An 18,279-nucleotide genomic window follows, 5' to 3' on the forward strand; every position below is an offset into this window, starting at 1 on the left:
GATATGGAGACTTCGTCAAACACTAGCATTGATCGATATCGACCTAATGAGATCGATCGACACCAATGGTTGGACGAGCTCCCAGGATACACAGTTGAGCTGGAACCGATTGAGGAGAGGATGCACGAGTCTGAGACCTCATACCTTGCGGTCCCGGAACACCTAAGACCCATATGCGCAGAAGAAGCTGCTGGGATTTGCAAAAGAGTGAAGAGGATACATGACCCGTGAAGATTGTTGTTCCCTGTACCGCGGTTGAAGCTGAATCTCCTATACCACCAGATAGAGGTGTGCATCTAGATTCCTGCAATGGAGTATTTAATGATTATCAGCATGTAGTAGCTTCTCATAGGGAGATGAGGTGTAGAACTGAAGTCGACAAAGGACTCAGATAAGAAGCCTTGATCGACACTGTTCAGAAAATATCGATCGATAATATCCCTCCACCATCGATCGACATCTACCAGATACCACCGATCGACATCATCAATCTGTCATTGATCGACACTACCACTGGTTCATCGATCGATACCAGACGCGAATCGGAACAGAATGAGTATGAAGTGTGTGGAAATATTTTTGATGGAGATACAACCACGCGTTCAGACAAGTCTGGGGGAAAGATGATGATGAATTGGAGGAAGAGGAAAAGAACCAAAAGGGATTCTCAGTTAGCATTGATTCCTCACTTCTCCGATGATTTCAGGAAATTTGGAGTGAGACTACACAAGTCTGTGGAAAAGAAGAGGAGAAATTGGAAGAAGCGGAAACGAACCAAGGGAGGTTCTCAGTTACCATTGACTCCTTACTTTTTAGATTGTGTTAGGACATCCAGATTGCGCAGCAGAAGCTTCTCACAGCCGTTTGCAAAGGTTCGAGCACTCCTTATTGCTGAGATGATAGACAAAGGAGAAAAGTCTATGGAGGAGGCTTTCACACAAGAATGATAAAGCCTCAAAGATTGGACATTGAGATTTGTTTTGGACCATATTCTCATTCTCATCCGGAATAAATCAGATCTCCAAAAGTCAAGCTTATGACTAAAAATAAGCGCTGAGTGGGAGGCAACCCACTGTTAGGTTTGTTTTAAATTTGGTTTTATTTTCATATACTACTGATTTTTGTTTTTAATTATTGCAGGTAAAAAAAAAAAAGATGGAACAGTAAGCCCGACACTGTAGCAACAATGCCGGGCGACACTGTAGCGAGGACATCGATCGATACTGTAGCAAGCAAATCGATCGACACTGTAGCAGAATCACTGTAGCAACGTTACTGTAGCAGAATCATTGTTAATCCGGAAAAAAAAATTAGTTAGTTCGTTTTATTAGTTATTTATTACTAACTTTTAGACTTTTAGTGTTTTATCTATGTTAGGTTACAGGAGAAGATTCATGGAAGAAGCATTGATATACCAATATCGACCGATGGTTGCAAACATTGTTCTCGACAGAGCATTAATAGCATCGATCGATCGCCACTTAATTGTGTTGATCGATAGAGCATCAAGAGTATCGATCGCCACTTAACTGTGTTGGTCAATATTCACATCAAATTTAGGTATACTGTTTTTCCTTGTTAATTATTGTCCTTATGATTTATTCTTCCACCAATCTTAGACTGTATAACACTGGTAACAGTGTTGTTTTAGTCTAGGAGAGATCATACTAATATTATAATTTAGATTAGCTATTTAGAATAGAGACCCGAGTAAACGATTGCCATAATATCGACCGACGAGAAGAAGTCGATATCTATCGACATAACCAAATCTGCCACGACCGATGACAACACATTTGAATCGATCAACATCCATTCCGGTCAGGTATCTCGTTCTAACTTGTTAAATTGAGTACTTATGGTTTATTTCACACCAATATCCGACTTGATAACACCATTATAGTGCTATTTAAGTCTGGGGGAGGTTCTACTGATATTGTGTTTTAGTTAGTGAAAAATTAAAAAAAAAAAAGGGATCCAAGTAAACAATTGCTCAGCACATCGCCCGATGAGACCAGCTCGATATCGATCGCCAGCACTTCATATCAAACGATCGATTGTCTCTTCATTATGTCAAACGATCTCTCTAGCCATCGACTGATCAGATAATATCGATATCGCTCGACAACTCTTCATCTTCAACGATCGATTGATACTTCATTGTGTCGATCCACACAGACTTCAGCGAGCTGGTATATCGTTCTAACTTGTTAACTTTCTTAATTATGCTTTATGTTTTTCATACCACCGACTGTGTTACACTGGGACAGTGTAATTTAAGTCTGGGGGGATTACTAATGGTTATTTACTTTATGTGTCTTATTTAAAGTGTTTTAAAAAAGTTTTTATTGAGTCAAGAAGAGGATGATAATCTTATTCGATTTATTACTTGTCATCTAACCACTCTTTAGACCAGTCTTAGATTTACTGACTGCAGAAGTACTAGAGATACTAAAGTGGATCAACCTGTCAACTATGTTTGCACTTGCTGAAATTGTTTGAAGGAACCAAAGCTGACCTCTAACCTAATATTGACTTGATTTGCTTGTCTTGGGGCTTGGTATACTTTGGATCGGAATCCTCCAGCAAGTCTGGAAGGTAAAAAGTCTATGTGTTTCTGGTTCCCTTCCTTCTCTCTCTTCGGCATCTCAAAGATCTAAGTTTATAAAGAAAAGATTGAAATGATTTCTTGAGAGGCAGAGGGATAGGTAAATTACCTGCGACCCCATTATTCTAAATCTCAAGGATGATCACACATTGTGGAAACAAGGGATAGGTAAATTACCCGAGACCCCATTATTCGCTACACTTTGTCAAAATGTATGAGTTACAAATGCAAATGTAAATGAGATAGACTAGATGACCTTTGTGGCATCAAAACCTATTGAAATTAAAACTAATAAGAGATTCAGAGAAGAGAGATGAGGGGAGAAAGGGATCAGAGAAGACTACATGTGTGTTCAGAAACTTGTTTGAGTTGAATCCATGTGTCCTTTGATCGATACTCCCAAGGTAAAGCCTAATACGATCCTAGGATGATTTCTCTGGATGATATGGATAGATCCTTGCAAGATCGAATCAAAGACTCAAGATCTTCAAGGCAGTGAAATGGTGATGAATCAAAGAGTTGCGGAATGGCTCCTTGACACGGTTTAGTTGACTAGATTGGATATAACACACCTCCTTAGACAACTAGAGATTGCTGGATATTACTCACCAACAGAACTCAAGAACTCGCAAAGACAAGTCAGAGAGAACAAGGGTTTTTAGATAAAAGATTGGATTATCTTATTAGACTACGAGACACACACATATATAGTGAGATCCTTGTACATGCATGATAACAGGATTTTGCTAAGATCCTATTCAAATGTTGAAGTATAAAGGATGTCAATCCAATTCTAAGGGAATGCGAAGCACTAGGAATGCAAGACCATGCTTAAGCTAAATGCTATCAAGATGAGATGAGAAACTATTCTAAAATAGGAATAAAAATGCAACAAAGCAAAAGACTTTCTTTGATTATGAGAATGAGAGGACTCATGGGATAAGGGAATATGACTTTGGGTGATCAAACTCAAACTAAAGTGCTAGCTTACAATCAATCTATTTACCTTAGGCCTAGACACAAGACTAAGCAAACTTTATCTCTAAATGAATGCTCATTTGCTTCCAAAACTCAAGCATCTAATCTCTTAGGTTGAATGTTTAGGAAGCAATCATTAAAAATAAGTCTAATAGCCATCTTAACACCTTTAACAACAAATCTCTTTGGTAGAGTATGTTAAAAGCTTAGGAGAGTTGGTTCAGACATTTCATCAAACACCTTGTGGGTGGGAAATGTCTAGAACTCAACTTTAGAGAGGCCAACCCTAAAGAAGCATTATAAACACCCTACTAGCAAGGAATAAGAAGGATCTACACCTAAACACCTTAGATCAAGTCTAATCACCCTTAATCTCCCTAACCCATGAATCCAAAAGTGGATCTACTCACTAATCACCATGATTACTCTTGAACCCATGAGGTTTCCAAGCTTAATCATGTTTAAGAAAGATCAATAAGAAATTATAAACACTCAAGAACACACAAGAAGATGATGATTTGATTCAAGGAAAGAACTTTCACCAAATTGTTTTGTGTTTCTTAAGAGGAAAATAAGATAATCCCCACAAAATAGAGATTACAAAGTATTTATAGGTAGGTTTAGGGTAAGAGAGATACATAGAATAAAAGACTAGAGTGCCCCTTGGATAAGGCTAATTTTGGTCTTCAAAATGTGATAAAAATGACCCAAGGTCGAGTTGGGTCGAACCGACCCGGTTTGAGAAAACCAGATTCGACCAAGCTTCTTCCACGCCCGGCATCCTCATCCCGGTCCTGCATTCCGGTCTGAGCCTCCACGCCCGGCTTCATCTTCCCGGTCTCGTCTCTCCGGTCTTCCTCTTCACGCCCGGCTTCATCTTCCCGGTCTCGTCTCTCCGGTCTTGCCCACACGCCCGGCTTCATCTTCCCGGTCTCGTCTCTCCGGTCTTGCCCACACGCCCGGGATGGTGATTCCGGTCTCGACCATTCCGGTCCAGTCGAGTATAAAAGAGTACTTGTTTGGCTGAGCATCATTCTTCACCTCTCTTGGATCTTTGAACTCTCAAACACTTCACATCATCTCATAGTATGCTCCAACACCTGATAGGGACATATGAATGCAATATGGATCCTAAAGACACTAAGATCTAAGCTATATGATCAAAATGCATAAGATATGAAAGCTAAAAACATGTAAATATGCAAGATATCAACTCCCCCACACTAATCCTTTACTTGTCCTCAAGTAAACTTTCAAGAACTAAGGAGGAGAGGCTTGAAAACAGGGATTTCATAACCAAAAAAAACGCTCTTCTTAGCCCTCATCTTAACAACCTTGCATAATCATGACAACTAGCTAGAGCAAAACATCCATTCTTCTCTAACTTCTCTAGACCTATTCAACTCTTTTGATCTCTACACTCATCATCATGATTCCACAAACCCAGATTCAACAACTCTCTAACAATCATTAAGCAAACTCAATAGAAAATCTTGCATATGGTCAAAAGGTCCAAGTCATTTGGTTTGGGAAGGAAATGCTTTTGTTCAATGATGAAATAAGAAGTTCAAAACAATTTTTAGAGGTGGTTTACTCTCAAAACAAAGTAGCTTTGGTAATGCACATAATATATCTAAGAAAGGGGTCAACTCATGCATACAATGCTCAATCTCCATTGTTCTACCCTTCCCCATACATATACAAGCTGAAACTTCAACCTCAAGTGCCAAAACCCAACTCTCATCACTCACCAAGATATCCCAAAGAACTCAAAACACTTCTTTAAATAGAACTCTTTTCTTTTATGGAGTCAATCAAGGGATTTTTTTTTTTTTTTTACACTTTAAGATTCAACTTAGCTCTTTCTAAACTTTGCTAGCCCTTTTTTTTTTTTTTTTTTATTTTTTTTTTATTATTATTATTTTTTTTTTTTATCTGGGGGCCAAGACATGCTTTGAGCTAAGGATCACAATTATAATCCCTTGAGACAAGACAATCACTTCTTAGAGTTCTAAAAGTCTAAACTCCTCTTTCTTAACCAAACCATACTCCCAAAGATAAAATCAACAACACTCACCGCCCAATCCTAAGTGCTAGACAAAGATGTGTCTAATCTAGCTAGAATGGAAACTAAGCATTGTCGACCCCGATACTCTCAACATTATGCACATGCAAAGCTTTCCAAAAAGACCTCACTCAACAAACAATGAAGGCTTGAAAGAAAGCTTTGGGTTCAGGGTGTGGAGTGCCACTTGAAATTGTCAAAAAGATTGGCAAAAAGCATGAGACAATTCAAGTGTGTATAAGCCATGACTCAGCACACAAATGACCATAAGCAAGAGACATTGAGTTTAAATAAGACAGGAGCAATCTTCAAAGAGAGAGTTTCAGACAATCCAATGAGTTTCAAGAAGAGAATTCAAGGCACAAAGTCTACAAGATATCAAGAGAATGCTCAATCTAGTTATCATGATTACAAAGGTTGCTAAAATGAGAACTTAGCATGAGCATCTTTACAAGGTAAAATCATCCCCCTATGCATGAATGCAACCTATATGAATGCATCTAGACTCAATCCTAAAATGCAAATGATGCAACTAGATGCTTCTTTTTGTGCTTTTCAAAAATTTTTTTATGGGCTTTCTATGCAATAACTATATACAATGCATGCTAAATGACAAGAAAACACAAGAACATTAGCAACTTGCACCTCCCCCACACTTAATTCACACAGTCTCTTGTGTGATAAGTGGAGAGAGATGACCAAAATAAAAGCTAAATGCAAATGAAAATGGTATATACAAAGGAAGGTGTTGGAGTACCTCTATGGAGCGTGAGAAGAGGCTGATGCCTCGGAGTTGTCATCTTCATCAGTGGTGTCAAGAGAAGGAGATTTGTTTCCTGATTCTGAAGGGAAGATGTATGGGTTTCTCAAGCTGCGGAGAGACTGCTCCCTTGATTCTGGTGCGGATGGGTCATAGAGAGGTTGAGGTGGGGGCGTGATGAGAGCATCAATGTCAAAGTCCTCCGCCTTACATCCAGCTACAGCCCCTCTAGTCAAAACATCAGTCACCTTTCTCATGAAAATAGCTGAGGCCTTAGCTTGTCTCTTCACGGTTCTTCTCAGCTCCTTACATTTGTTGGTGAGCTTGTAAATGGTTCTATCCTGAGCTCTGCTCCACCTCTGGAGGGTACTGATCTGATCATGAGCATCGCGAAGGGGGCCAAGAGGTAAAGCACCTGTGAACTGGTCGAACTTGTAGCGAGGAGGGCCAAAAAGGTGTTCAGTGGCCCTGCTTGCGTACCCCTGAGTATATACCTCGTCGCTGCCTCCTGTTGCTGCCGTTTGAGTCACAGGGCCAAGCGCTCCATGGCATTTGAGCAAGTGCTCCTCATCAATATCGAACCTGATTGCACCCGGACTTGTCAAGGTGGTGAGTGCGTAGTTGGGAAGAACAATCTCAGCTTTCTTGTTGAGCCTCTTGTATGAGTAGACATACCTTCCATCTAATGTCCCTGCTAGGAATTGGACTTTCTGTAGGTACTTCCCATTCAAGTAAGCTGGACCTGATTTATCAGTTCCCAAATCAATCCCCAAGTAACCAAGTAGTGGGGTTATCCAGCCACCGATCCCAATCTGAGGTTCGGAGTCGCGGTTTGTCCAAGCCCAATCCTTATAGTACATGAGGCGCGTCACAAAGTATCCCACCATACCAAAATCACTGTAGAAGTCATCAGGGACAATGGGTAGCTCAGGGTGGGTGGCATAGTGTTGGACAGCTTGATGAAGAAATCTCAATTCCTCTCCAGCGATATTACTCACCTCCTTCTTGTAGAACAGGGTGTGAATAAGGAACCTGTGGAGATAGCGCAAGGTAGGGTGCTTGATGGCTGTGCTTCTGTCTTTCCTACCCTCTCTTCCCTTTCCTGATATCAATTTCCAAGTTAGGTCTTCGATTCCTTTGCCTTTTGGTGCATTGGTGAGCTGAGGAAGAGCTGGATTCCTCCCATCATGGAGGCCAAGAGCTTCTCCAATCTCTGTGAAGGACATGGTGTAAGACTGACCAGCGATCTTAAAGGTGATTCTTCCCCAGCCTTGCTGTGCACTCTTCTTGGTGTGAAATGTCGCTTCAAGAGTAGACAAGAACTGGCAAGAGACATCGGGATAAGTTTGGTAAGCCACTGAATAGAAGCTGCCTATCTTCATGAACGCTAGCATCTCCTTAACATCATCATCAAGATACAACCCTTGTAAGAGGGTCCTGTCCACAAATCTTGTTGGAGGCCAAGCAATACCTTTCCTCATTTGCTCCACCAATTCAGCTTCTGTGGGTTTCTTCTTCCTATCTCTGCCAGCATTGAAGTTTTTCCTCTTGGGAGGGCCATGATCCTCATCACTGTCTGGAGAGGGATCCTCAGCTTTTTCACTGTCACTCTCTTCAACCACTGGTCTTTTGCCCTCTTTCTTCTGCTTTGCTCTTAACTGCTGATCCTTAAGGACTTGGTTTTGGTGCACCTCCTCACAAACTAGCTGAGAAGTGGGCCGCTTGGTAGGTGGTTTCGGCTGTGGTATTGGAGCATGAGTTGAAATGGTAAGATTAGCTTCTTGGTTGCTTTTCTCCAATACAAGAGTGCCTCCACTTTTACCCCTTGGCGCTCTTGCTCTCTTGGGAGGGGCTTGCTTGTGAGCAATGTCGGCCGCACTTTCATCAGCAGCAATTCTTTTGCCATCTCTCTTGGCTTGTGTTTTCTTCTTGAGCATGGCTAAAGCTTGCTGCCTACGCTCCTCCTCTGAACCGGGTTGTGAACCCAACACTTTCCCTGTTCTATCAGTCTCTCTCTCAGCTTTCTTCTTCTTTTCCGTCTCTATCTCAGCTTGAGTTTGTCGTGCCATTGGTACCTGAAAAAGAAAAACCTTGGAAAGGAGTGAGCAAAGGAAATAAAAATTTTCAAAGAGAGAGAAATGATCAAAGCGAAAGAGCTCAGCTCTAGAAAACCTAATTACAAATTAATAGCTAAGCAAAACAAGAGCTGCAAACTAAATTAGAGGATCCATGCTCAAAATTCGATTTTTTTTTTTTTTTTTTTTTTTTTTTTTTTTTTTTAAGAGCTAGAATCTCTAATCAGCAAAACTCTTGATCAATCACTCTACAGCACGAAATCAACCTTAAATCTAAGTTCTCCACCAGCTTAGCATCCAATCTACTCCAAGAATATCCTAAAACAAGCAATTTTTGAAAAATCCCCAAATCTCATGAACCCTAATTTCTCAAAGCTCAAATTAACCTCAATTCCACCATGAAACCAACTACCCAGCATGATATAAAAGCTTTCCCTAGTCTATTTTACAAGAATCTAGCAAGAAAAAGCTCAAATTTCAAGTTCAAATTTTTAGGGTTCATGAGAGTTACGAATTTGAACTTAAAGAACTCATACCTTGCTATGGATGATGGAAAATGAAGAAAGGATTCAAGAAAATAGACTAATGGGAGAAAGACTTTGATTTAGGGAAAAGAATGGATTGATTTGGTGGAGATTTGAGTGAGATAAGGTGTTTTTGGTTCTTGGAGGTAAGAGAGGTTTTAGATTTGTGAAAGAGGTGAGGAATGAGAGGAAAAAGGGTCGACAATTAGGTTAGGAGGGGGGTTTGGTTCGGGTCGGGTCGTGGGCAAACGGGTTTGGGTCGAAAAAGAGAAGAAAACTTACCTGGAGCGGGTCGTGGAGCGGGACGCGGGTGGAGCGGTACGCGGGCTTGGAGCGGGACGCGGTCGTCGAATGGAAGCGTCGTCCGTACTGCTGCACGCCCGGGTGAGGAAACGCGGTCTCATCTCTCCGGTCCTCTCTAGCACGCCCGGGTTGCATTGCACGGTCCTCACATCCCGGTCCAAATGGACAAACTTATCAAGCCTCCACGCCCGGCTTCTCCTTCCCGGTCCTCACAGTCCGGTCCTCTCGTTTCAATCCTTTTTTTTTTTTTTTTTTTTTTTTTTTAAAGAACCTTTCTCCTCAACCCATACCACACTAGCTTCTTGTCTTCTCTATCCATGGTACCCATTCTCCAAGGTTCACTTCACTTCAACTCGAAAAAAAAAGAAATTCAAATGCAATATTTACAAGGATAGACATGGGACTTCCTCCCAAGTGAGCTTGTTTAAAGTCTCTAGCTTGACTTTGCTTCTTTTGAGACTAGGTGGAGGTGGGTTCAGAAAGTGGAATTGAGAATCCATCTTCCTTTGGTGTAGTACCTAAATAGAGCTTCACTCTTTGTCCATTCACTGTGAACTCTCCTCCATTCTTATCCCAAAGAACCACTGCTCCATAAGGCTTAACTTCCTTGATCTTAAAGGGTCCAGACCACCTTGATTTGAGCTTCCCTGGAAACAACTTCAGCCTAGAGTTGTAGAGGAGTATCTGATCATCAGCTCTTAACTCTCTCTTCAAAATATTCTTGTCATGGAAGGCTTTGGTTCTCTCCTTGTAGATCCTTGAGTTCTCAAAAGCATCCATCCTAATCTCATCAAGCTCATGAAGCTGAAAAAGTCTCTTTTCTTTTGCATTCTTGATGTCAAAGTTCAGTAATTTCACAGCCCACAATGCCTTGTACTCAAGTTCTACTGGTAGATGACAAGCTTTCCCATACACAAGGTTGAAAGGGGTGGTTCCCAATGGTGTCTTGTATGCTGTCCTATAGGCCCAAAGTGCATCATCAAGCTTGTCTGACCAATCCTTCCTCTTGGTCCCACAATCTTCTCCAAGATACCCTTGATCTCTCTGTTAGAGATTTCAACTTGACCACTGGTTTGAGGGTGATAAGGGGTTGCAACCTTGTGTTTCACTCCATTCTTCTTGAGAAGATTCTCAAAAAGTTTGTTGATGAAATGTGAGCCTCCATCACTTATCACCACTCTAGGAACTCCAAACCTTGGAAAAATGATGCTCTTAAACATCTTCAACACCACTCTTGAGTCATTTGTAGGACTTGCAACTGCTTCAACCCACTTAGACACATAGTCTACAGCCACTAGAATGTACTTGTTGCCATAAGAAGAGGGGAAAGGTCCCATGAAGTCTATGCCCCAAACATCAAATACTTCCACTTCAAGAATTGGGTTTTGAGGCATTTCATTCCTCTTTGTGATGTTCCCTCTCCTTTGGCAAGAATCACACCTTGAGATGAACTCTTGTGTGTCCTTGAACATATGAGGCCACCAAAATCCAGCTTGTAGAACCTTAGCCACTGTTTTGAAAGTTGCAAAATGCCCTCCATATGAAGAACCATGGCATTGTTGTAGGATTCCATCAACCTCTTCTTCAGCCACTGCCCTTCTATAGAGATGGTCTTTGCAAAGGATGAAAAGAAAAGGTTCATCCCAATAGTACCTCTTCAACTCCTTGTAGAACTTCTTCTTGGAATAACCTTCGAGTCTTAATGGTTCCTTTCCTGTGACAAGGTAGTTCACAAAATCTGCATACCAGGGCTCCTTCTCCTTAGATGCCTTAACCTCTTCAAGCTTCTTGCCCGTTTCACACACTGCAACCACTGCCCTGATGGCCATGACCTGTTCCTCACGAAGCCCTTCATCAATGGGGGTTTCACCTTCAATCCTCATCCTAGACAAGTGATCAGCTACTCCATTCTCAATGCCCGGCTTGTCTCTAATCTCCAAGTCAAACTCCTGAAGCAAAAGGATCCACCTCAAAAGTCTTGGCTTAGCATCTTTCTTGGCCAAGAGGTGTCTCAAAGCTGCATGATCAGTGTAGACAATAACCTTTGACCCAACCAAGTAGCTTCTGAACTTCTCAAAGGCGAATACAATGGCTAGCATCTCCTTCTCAGTTGTGGAATACTTCACCTGAGCATCATTCAAGGTTTGGCTAGCATAGTAGATCACATGAGTCTTGCCATCCTTTTTCTGCCCCAGAACAGCTCCAACAGCAAAATCACTTGCATCACACATAATTTCAAAGGGGAGACTCCAATCGGGTGGCTGAACAATAGGAGCATTGACCAAATTGTTCTTCAGCTCCTTGAAAGCTTCAAGACAATCTGAATCAAAGCTGAAAGCGGCTTCTTTGCATAGCAGCTTGGTTATTGGCCTAGCAACTTTTGAGAAGTCCTTGACATATCTCCTGTAGAACCCAGCATGGCCAAGGAAACTCCTTATGTCTTTCACAGTCTTTGGTGGAGGTAGACTAACCATCACCTCAATCTTAGCCTTGTCCACTTCGATGCCTCTTTCTGAAATCTTGTGTCCAAGTACAATCCCCTCTTTGACCATGAAGTGACACTTCTCCCAGTTCAGCACAAGGTTGGTGTCTTCACATCTCTGTAGGACCCTGCACAAGTTGGACAAACAAGCAGAAAACGAAGATCCGTAGACAGAGAAGTCATCCATGAACACCTCCACAACATCCTCAATGAGATCAGAGAAGATAGACATCATGCACCTTTGAAAGGTGGCTGGAGCATTACATAACCCAAATGGCATCCTTCGATAGGCAAAGGTACCATAAGGGCATGTGAATGTCGTTTCTCTTGATCATCGGGATGTATGGGGATTTGGAAGAACCCTGAATACCCATCAAGAAAGCAATAGAAAGGATGGTTTGCAAGTCTCTCAAGCATCTGATCAATAAATGGCAATGGAAAATGATCCTTTCTAGATGCAGAGTTTAACTTTCTATAATCAATGCACATCCTATGTCCAGTTACAGTTCTAGTGGGGATCAACTCATTCTTATCATTTTTCACAACAGTGATACCACCTTTTTTGGAACCACATGCACAGGAGATACCCATTTACTATCTGAGATTGGGTAAATAACACCTGCATCTAAGAGTTTGAGAATCTCCTTCTTTACAACTTCTTTCAAATTAGGGTTTAACCTTCTTTGATGTTCAATAGAAGTCATTGATTCATCCTCTAGATGTATCCTATGCATGCACAAAGAAGGTGATATCCCTTTGATGTCATCTAGAGAATACCCTATTGCTTTCCTAAACTTCTTAAGCGCACTCAACAGTTGAGACAATTCAAGTTCAGTAAGCTCACTACTCACAATGACAGGGTAAGTCTCATTAGGGCCAAGGAAAGCGTACCTTACACCATGGGGAAGGGGTTTAAGTTCCACCTTAGGTGCCTTGAGTTCATCCCAATCCTCTTGGTGACTGTCCTTTTGTTGAGTGGATGCTGTCTCTTGATGAACCACTTGTTGAAGCGCCTCATACTGATCCTCACTCTCAAACCCTCTGTGTGAATCCAGCATCCTTCCATAAGCATCACTTTCCTTGTTCTCAACCACTTGGACTCCTCTATCAACTGTCAAGGCATGCTGTAGAGGGTCCTCCAGTGCTAACTCTTCAAGCAGCTCATCAGCTAAAGCTTCCATTTCCTCTATGTAGAAGATCTGCCCTTGGATGGTTGGCTTCTTCATTATCTCATTGATGTCAAAGTGGAGGATGTGCTCCTTACCCAAGTGGAGATCTATCTTTCCCTCCTTCACATTTATAATTGCTCCTGCTGTGGCCAAGAATGGTCTTCCAAGGATCAAAGGATCTCTAGCTTCCTCATCCATCTCTAGCACCACAAAGTCAGTAGGGATTTCACAATTTCCCACCATCACGGGGAGATCTTCCAAAATTCCAATGGGAAACTTCACTGAGCGATCAGCAAGCACCAAGGAGAGTTTGCACTTCTTGTAGTGGCTAAACCCAAGCTTCTTGGCGACAGATAAAGGCATGAGACTAACACTAGCTCCCAAGTCACATAGGCACCTTTCAAACATCAAGGGACCAATGGCACAAGGTAGAGTGAAGCTTCCTGGATCTTCTAGCTTCTTAGGGATTGTCAACCTCTTAATGATGGCACTGCACTCATGAGTAAGAACCACCATTCCTTCCATTTCTTTCTTCTTAGCAGCCACAGCATCCTTCAAGAACTTGCTATACTGAGGAACAAGCATAAAGGCATCTATGATGGGCATTGTAATCTGCACTTCACTCATCTGCTTCTCAAAGAGTGCCTTGTACTTCTCCAATAGTTGCTTCTTGAATCTTCCTGGGAAAGGTAACTTAGGCTCATAGGGAGGAGGGACAAAAGAAGTATCTTTTGATGTAGCTTCACCTTGCTTCACTGTTCTCTTCTCCTCTCCAACCTTTCCTTTGCCCTTAGCTTCCACAATCTTTTCCATAATTTCCTCATCAACCTTCTCATCAACAATTACTACCTCATCATCAATGTTGATGGCAACCTCCCCACCCTGTTTCTCACCATCCTTGGTGAGTTCTCTTGGAGGCAACTCTTTACCACTTCGCAAAGTAATTGCCTTCATTGTTTCTTTGGGGTTTTGCTCAGGTTTTCCAGGTAGGGTTCCCTGTTGGCGACTAGGCTGAGAGTTCATAGAAGCGAATTGGCTCTCCAAAGCCCTGATCTTGTTGTTCAGCTCTGTGTAGGTACTGTCAATCTTGGAGTGCACTGTCTTGAACTCATGCCCAATATCCTTTGCAACTCTAGATTGAGCTTCCATGATCTGCTTGAACATTGACTCCATGTTTGAATCAGGAGCCTTTGATTGAGATGAGCTTCCTTGAGCTTGAGTAGACTGACTTGTGTTACCAAAACCAGGAGGGGCATTTTGCCTTTGCTGATAGTTCCCTTGTTGAGTGGTTTGCTTAGGTTGGTATCCTCCTTGCTGGTTGTTTGATAAGACCTCGGCTGGTAGTTGTTGTACTGAAAGTTAGGCTCCTTTCTGTACCATGTACCATTGTTGTTGATGAAGCAAAGTTCTTCTTGCCCTTCCAAACCATCAACCTCATTCACCTTAGGAGGAACCTCTTGATTAGGATCACCAACAAAGCTGACCTGCTCCTTCTTGGATTGGTTTGAAAGAACCAAATCCAACTTGTCTTGCAATGATTTGATATCCTTCTTTGTCTGCTGATCCTCACCTCTGCTTGCTCTATCATACTCCTCATTGTAAACTGAGTCACTCTTTGCCATGTTCTCCACCAGCTCCTCTGCATCCTGCTCAGTTCTGCCCAGGAAGAAACCATTGCTAGCTGTGTCAAGCCTATTTCTGCAAGATGGGAGAACTCCCCTGTAGAAGGTGCTAAGCAAGCTTTCCTTGGTGAAACCATGATGAGGACACTGAGCAATGTAGCTGTTGAATCGTTCCCATGCTTCACCAAAACCTTCTAGATTCCTTTGTTGAAATCCTGGAAATCTCATTCCTAAGCTTTGCAGTTCTTGAGTTAGAGAAGAACTTGGTGAGGAAGGCTTCTTTGCACTCATCCCATGTTCGGATGCTATCTCTTGAGAGACCCTTCTCCCATGTGTGAGCTTTATCTCCCAAAGAGAATGGAAACAGCCTAAGCTTCAATGCATCTTCAGAAACACCATTTATCTTGATGGTGCCACACAGCCGATCAAAGTTGTCCAAGTGATCTAGAGGATCTTCCAAAGCAAGCCCATGGTACTTGTTGCTTTGGATCATGTTGATCAAGCTTGACTTGATCTCAAAGTTGTTGTTCTCCACAGCTGGTGCTCTAATGCCAGCCCTATTTCCATGGATGTTAGGCTGATCATGGGCACCAATTGCTCTAGCTTGGCGCTGTGGATGTCGTGGTCCAAGGTTGGCAGCTCCTTGACCATCTTCAGCAGCTCTATCTTGAGGCCGGTTCTCCATGTCGAACCCCAACCTCTGAATGTGAGCCTGTTGCTCTTCTTCCCTTCTTCTTCTCACAATCTCCCTCTCAAGTGCAGAAATGTCTTCAACAATGGGAGCAAGGCTTGATAAACCTCTACTCCTCAAGTTCATACACCTGAAAAGTCAAAGAGAGAAAAGAGGCAAGAATCAATATCACAATAAAAATAAAAATGATTTAGTCTCAAGCAAGTTACTAAATCCCAATGTCACAATCAACTTAGAAGTTGGCAACGGCGCCAATTTGATAACAGGATTTTGCTAAGATCCTATTCAAATGTTGAAGTATAAAGGATGTCAATCCAATTCTAAGGGAATGCGAAGCACTAGGAATGCAAGACCATGCTTAAGCTAAATGCTATCAAGATGAGATGAGAAACTATCTAAAATAGGAATAAAAATGCAACAAAGCAAAAGACTTTCTTTGATTATGAGAATGAGAGGACTCATGGGATAAGGGAATATGACTTTGGGTGATCAAACTCAAACTAAAGTGCTAGCTTACAATCAATCTATCTACCTTAGGCCTAGACACAAGACTAAGCAAACTTTATCTCTAAATGAATGCTCATTTGCTTCCAAAACTCAAGCATCTAATCTCTTAGGTTGAATGTTTAGGAAGCAATCATTAAAAATAAGTCTAATAGCCATCTTAACACCTTTAACAACAAATCTCTTTGGTAGAGTATGTTAAAAGCTTAGGAGAGTTGGTTCAGACATTTCATCAAACACCTTGTGGGTGGGAAATGTCTAGAACTCAACTTTAGAGAGGCCAGCCCTAAAGAAGCATTATAAAACACTCTACTAGCAAGGAATAAGAAGGATCTACACCTAAACACCTTAGATCAAGCCTAATCACCCTTAATCTCCCTAACCCATGAATCCAAAAGTGGATCTACTCACTAATCACCATGATTACTCTTGAACCCATGAGGTTTCCAAGCTTAATCATGTTTAAGAAAGATCAATAAGAAATTATAAACACTCAAGAACACACAAGAAGATGATGATTTGATTCAAGGAAAGAACTTTCACCAAATGTTTTGTGTTTCTTAAGAGGAAAATAAGATAATCCCCAAAATAGAGATTACAAAGTATTTATAGGTAGGTTTAGGGTAAGAGAGATACATAGAATAAAAGACTAGAGTGCCCCTTGGATAAGGCTAATTTGGTCTTCAAAATGTGATAAAAATGACCCAAGGTCGAGTTGGGTCGAACCGACCCGGTTTGAGAAAACCAGATCGACCAAGCTTCTTCCACGCCCGCATCCCCATCCCGGTCCTGCATTCCGGTCTGAGCCCCACGCCCGGCTTCACTTCCCGGTCTCGTCTCTCCGGTCTTCCCTTCACGCCCGGTTCATCTTCCCCGGCCTCGTCTCTCCGGTCTTGCCCACACGCCCGGCTTCATCTTCCCGGTCTCGTCTCTCCGGTCTTGCCCACACGCCCGGGATGGTGATTCCGGTCTCGACCATTCCGGTCCAGTCGAGTATAAAAGAGTACTTGTTTGGCTGAGCATCATTCTTCACCTCTCTTGGATCTTTGAACTCTCAAACACTTCACATCATCTCATAGTATGCTCCAACACCTGATAGGGACATATGAATGCAATATGGATCCTAAAGACACTAAGATCTAAGCTATATGATCAAAATGCATAAGATATGAAAGCTAAAAACATGTAAATATGCAAGATATCAATGCACAAGCCGTTCGGAAGATAACCGAGAGGTCATTAAGAGAAACAGGCTCCTCTTTGACTTGTGTAACGAAATAAGAAAACATAGTCTAAAAATAACATAAGGTACTTATGTGGTTCGAGAGTATCAATGCTAGGTGATTTGATTAGCAAGACAAGGCCTCGTTAAAAACCTATCTTAGCAAACCCAGTGGGACAAAAACTAAGACAGGAAAAAGAGCACACTTCTCTCTTGCTAGCCTAGATGATACTCAGCTTTGATGGTGAGATAGCTTGGATGGTGATAAGGGTGTCTTGAAGTATCAAGCTTCCTCCAAGACATTCATCTTGATTCAGAGACTTCCTAAGTAAACCTCCAATGGCTTCTTTGAGCTTCTTAACCTCTAGCACGAGTCATTGGTCCTTCTGAAACTTCTAAGGTATCCTCTTGAGCTGGTTGATCCTTAGTCTCATCTTCTCCATCATCTATCTGGTCCATGATCACATCATCCCCTCCCTCTTGAAAAGGATTTGTCCTCAAATCTGGTTCATCTGCAATAAAAGGGATCAAGTCAGTAACATTTGAAACTATTACTCACGTTGTACTTACCTTGGAGATCCAGCTTGTAAGCATTGTTGCTGATCTTCCTTATGACCTCAAAAGGTCCATCTATTCGCGGCATGAGCTTAGACTTCCTTTCATCAGGGAACCTTTCATTCCTTAGGTGAACCCAAACTTGGTCACCTTCTTTAAAGACATCTCACGTTTGCCTTTGTTTGCATGCTTGGCAACTGCTTAGTCTTTTCTTCATATTATTACGCCTTGCTTGCTCATGGAGTTGTTGCACTAGCTCTGCCTTCTTCTTTCCGTCAAGACTAACTCTTTCACACTCAGGTAAAGGTATTAGATCTAAAGGAGAGGTGGGATTGAACCCATAAACAATCTCAAATGGTGAAAACTTAGAAGCAGAATGCACAGCATGATTATATGCAAACTCACAATGAGGTAAATAGTCTTCCCATGATTTCAAATTCTTTTTAATGAAATGCACGCAAGAGTGTTCCTAGAGTTCTATTCACTACTTCAGTTTGTCCATCAGTTTGCGGGTGACAAGTAGTAGAGAACAATAGCTTAGTGCCTAACTTAGACCAAAGTGTCTTCCAAAAGTAAACTAAGAAACTTAGTGTCTCTATCAGATACTATAGTTCTAGGCATGCCATGTAACCCACAATCTCTTTAAAGAACAATTAGAAACATGCAATGCATCATCAGTTTTGTGGCAAGCACAATGAAGTGAGCCATTTTGGAGAACCTA

The 18,279-nt window shown here is 41.8% G+C and overlaps 1 non-coding gene across 1 annotated transcript; it reads left to right on the forward strand.

Annotated features, from left to right (window-relative positions):
- Window positions 1–14,716: 14,716 nt before the first annotated feature.
- On the forward strand, window positions 14,717–14,824 carry LOC130495280 (small nucleolar RNA R71). Its single transcript, XR_008934552.1, has one exon. It is a non-coding gene; the product is annotated as a small nucleolar RNA R71 (small nucleolar RNA).
- The last annotated feature ends 3,455 nt before the right edge of the window (window positions 14,825–18,279 follow it).

Source organism: Raphanus sativus, chromosome 5 (genome assembly GCF_000801105.2).
Source record: "Raphanus sativus cultivar WK10039 chromosome 5, ASM80110v3, whole genome shotgun sequence".
Lineage (NCBI taxonomy): Eukaryota > Viridiplantae > Streptophyta > Magnoliopsida > Brassicales > Brassicaceae > Raphanus > Raphanus sativus.